The sequence below is a fragment of the Triticum aestivum genome, chromosome 1B (genome assembly GCF_018294505.1).
Source record: "Triticum aestivum cultivar Chinese Spring chromosome 1B, IWGSC CS RefSeq v2.1, whole genome shotgun sequence".
Taxonomy (NCBI): Eukaryota; Viridiplantae; Streptophyta; class Magnoliopsida; order Poales; family Poaceae; genus Triticum; species Triticum aestivum.
Genome location: NC_057795.1, coordinates 194,825,722 through 194,830,017, shown reverse-complemented (window position 1 = coordinate 194,830,017; position 4,296 = coordinate 194,825,722).

Below are 4,296 nucleotides of genomic sequence, written 5' to 3'. Positions count from 1 at the left end.
TACTTTTCCATTTGTGAAAAATCCATATCCATTCAAACTCCTCCCAAACTTTTTGTGGAACTGCCAAATATTGTAATGTATTTATGTGGCCAAGTTCCACATTTTTACAAAGACCAATTGGCAGCTCAAAATATTGCAATCAGATTCTGTAAAATAAAAAAAAGAGCCTAACTACTACGGTGTTAGTGGTCTCTAGTGGCACTATGCCCCTTGGCCCATCTAACAGAAACCAGCCCAACTCCCCCTTTCATCTTCCACCTCATGTTCGCAGGAGGCTGGGTGGCTTCTCCTCGCACATTGGTGGCCGGGATCTCCACGTGCCGGCCATCTAGACCCCCTGCCCTGCCTACAAGACCTACCCCGTGCCCCCCAAACCCTAGTCGCGCCGTTCCCTCTCCCCCAGTGCATTTTTTCCCTCTGCCCATCACCACTCGGGACCGCCCGTGCTCGCCATCGACCCGCGGCCACCGTCGTCCCCGCGCCCCGCCGAGGTGTCCAGAAGCTTCATCGATGACTGCTGCGTCCTCCTCAACCATGAGCTCAAGCCGGGACACCCCACATCATCGGGATCGAGCTCCGTCTACCTCGGACCACCGCCGGCGTTTGTCTTCGATTTCAACGCGGTCGAGCCCTCCTTGAGCCCACTTAGCATGGTCGGATCGTGGCACGGTCGGATCGTGTTGGCCATCCGAGGCGGTGCTAGTATCCACCATGCACACAACAACCCGGAGTGCTGCGGGCAATGGGCCCAAGACCCCGTAGTGCTTAGGATGTAGACCGGCTGGGACCTCTCTACTGAGCCTAGGTAGGGCTGCGACATGTTGATCTTCCAAGGCCAGGCATTGACCCCAGAAAGGTGTGTCCGGCCAAAGTGATCGAGCGTGTTGGGTAACGTGGTGCAACCCTGCAGGGAAGATATATATTCGAATACCATGTCCATGATAATGGACGTTCAGACTTGTATCCTGATCTTATATAACTAGAAATGGATACTTGAGATATGTGATGGATATGTGGCTCCGAGATTGCTTTCCCGTAGGGAGTTGCGGAAGGATCTCTGGGCGTTGATGTTACAACATGCTTGTTTAATATTAAAATGCTATTCTTTACTCTTCTACATGCTGCAAGATGCTTGGAGCTGCTTGAAGATGCTAGTCTTTGATAGGCTAGGCCTTCCCCTCTATTCTGGCATTCTGCAGTTCAGTCCACAGATACAAACCTTCCATTTGATACCAATGCATACTTAGCATAGATCTGATGCTTGCGAGTACTTTGGATGAGTACTCACAGTTGCTTTGCTACCCCTTTTCCCCCTTCTTTCTTCTTTTCGGTTGATGCAACCAGATGGTGGATCCTTGGAGCCAGATGCCACCCCCGTCAACCACTACTACATGGAGACCGCCAACAACCAGGAGTAGTTAGGAGGTCCCAGGCAGGAGGCCTTGCCTCTTTGATCGTGTTGCTTTTGTGCTAGCCTTCTTCCGGCATCCTTGTTTAACTTATGTTTGTACTCAGATATTGTTGCTTCCGCTGACTCTTGTGTATCGAGCTATGTATTCGAGCCCTCGAGGCCCCTGGCTTGTAATATAAAGCTTGTATTCTTTTATTTGTGTTTAGAGTTGTGTTGTGATATCTTCTCGGGAGTCCCTAATCTTTATCGTACACATTTGCGTGTATGATTAGTGTACGATTGAATCGGGGGCGTCACAAGTTGGTATCATAGCCGACTGCCTGTAGGATCCCCCTTTCCAACTCCTTGGCCGAAGTTGAGTCTAGTCTTTGAAAAGTTGATCTACTAACATGGTTGTGTGGCTTACGGTCCCACGTCGCCATTGCGTGGTATTAGGATCTTTTATTCCTCATATATACTCTAGGAATCTGATCTCTCTTCTATTCGGGTTAAATGATTTTACTAACTCTAACTCTAGGTTCTCGTAAATACTTTCTCCCGAAGAGCCCCTTCATTCCAGATGATGGCCTGCTTCACTAGAAGATTCGGAAGATACCCATCAGTATTTGTCGGATATCAGGTTTCGGCAAAACCCTTAAGGTTCGAACACTGGGGTGCGCACGAAAATCTTCTCCCCACCAAAACACGCCCTCAGCCTCACCGTCATCCCTAAGCTAGTTCGATGAACAACACAAGAGACTCGAGATTTATACTGGTTCGGGCCACCGTTGTGGTGTAATACCCTAATCCAGTATGTGGTGTGGTGGATTGCCTCTTGGGCTGATGATGAACAATACAGAGGAAGAACAACCTCGCGAGGAGAGGTGTTCTTGTGGTGGTGTGTTGGTGAGCTAGGTTCAGATCAGATTTTCTACTACTGTGGTGGCTAGCCCTATTTATGGAGGCCCCGGTCCTCTTCCCAAATATTGAGCGGGAAGGGATCCAACAACGGCCATTTCGAAAGGGGACAACTAGTACAAGCTACCCTGACTAAAGGTGGTCTTCGAATGCGAAAGGTGCTGGTGATGACGTTGTCTTGGGCTCCATGGTGACCTCCATCCCGCCGCTCTGCTGATCTTGGTCTCGTTGCACCGATATGGAAACCTTTGCCTGATGCCTCGGTACTCCGCGCCTGCGCTTGCCTCCATTGCACCAAAGAGGAAACAAGGACACTGCGCGGGCTGGCGCCCACCTGGTCTTGATCGTCATGGCTTGCGTCATGAGCACCTCGCGAGGTACCCCTTGCCTTGATCTCTCCGCCTCCTCATGATCCTGCCTGGTGAGGCCACTCCCGAGGAGGCCTTGTGTCGTCCACCCCGCGAGGCTTGGCCCCTCGCGAGGGTCTTGAGCATTTGGTCGATGAAGATGGGCCGTACTGGGCCACCAATCGAGCCACGTAGTAGGCTGCAGGCAGGCAGGTCTGGGGGCCCCCGTTCCCAGAACACCGACAGTAGCCCCCGGGCTGTAGGATCAAAAGTATGTCTAGAGGGGGGTGATTAGACTACTTGACCAAATAAAAACTTATCCTTTCCCCAATTTTAGTCTTCGGCAGATTTTAGCTATCTTAGCACAAGTCAAGCAATCTTAACACAATTCAAGCAAGCATGCAAAGAGTATGTGAGCAGCGAAAAGTAAAGCATGCAACTTGCAAGAATGTAAAGGGAAGGGTTTGGAGGATTCAAACGCAATTGGAGACACGGATGTTTTTGTCGTGGTTCCGATAGGTGGTGCTATCGTACATCCACGTTGATGGAGACTTCAACCCGCGAAGGGTAACGGTTGCGCGAGTCCACGGAGGGCTCCACCCACGAAGGGTCCACGAAGAAGCAACCTTGTCTATCCCACCATGGCCGTCGCCCACGAAGGACTTGGCTCACTAGCGGTAGATCTTCACAAAGTAGGCGATCTCCTTGCCCTTACAAACTCCTTGGTTCAACTCCACAATCTTGTCAGAGGCTCCCAAGTGACACCTAGCCAATCTAGGAGACACCACTCTCCAAGAAGTAACAAATGGTGTGTTGATGATGAAAGCCTTGCTCTTGTGCTTCAAATGATAGTCTCCCCAACACTCAACTCTCTCTCACAGGATTTGGATTTGGTGGAAAGAAGATTTGAGTGGAAAGCAACTTGGGGAAGGCTAGAGATCAAGATTCATATGGTAGGAATGGAATATCTTGGCCTCAACACATGAGTAGGTAGTTCTCTCTCAGAAACAGCAAGTTCGAAGTGTAGGGTTGTTCTAATGGCTCTCTCCACGAATGAAGAGGAGGTGGAGGGGTATATATGGCCTCCACACAAAATCCAACCGTTACACACAACTTGCCAAACTCGGTGGGACCGAATTGAGAAACTCGGTCGGACCGATTCAGCAAATCTAGTGACCTTTAAGATTTTCGGTGGGACCGGCATGCAACTCGGTAGGACCAATATGGTTAGGGTTAGGGCATAACGTAATCTTGGTGAGACCGATTACACAAACTCGGTGAGACCAATTTTGGTAATAAGCTAACCAGAGAGTTGGTCAGGTAAACTCGGTGGGACCGGTTCGCTCATTTCGGTGGGACCGAAATGTTACAAAAAGGAATCAGGGAGTTTACATTGAAATCTCGGTGGGACCGATCGCTCATCTCGGTGGTACCGAAACGTTATGAAGGGAAACAGAGAGATTACAATTCCATCTCGATGAGACCGAGATCCCTACCGGTGAGACCGATTTGCCTAGGGTTTGTGGCAGTGGCTATGACATCTGAACTCGGTGGCGCCGGGTAGAAAGAATCGGTAGGGCCGAGTTTGACTTTTGGTTTAGGTCATATGTGGATGTGAGAAAGTAGTTGAGGGTTTTGGAG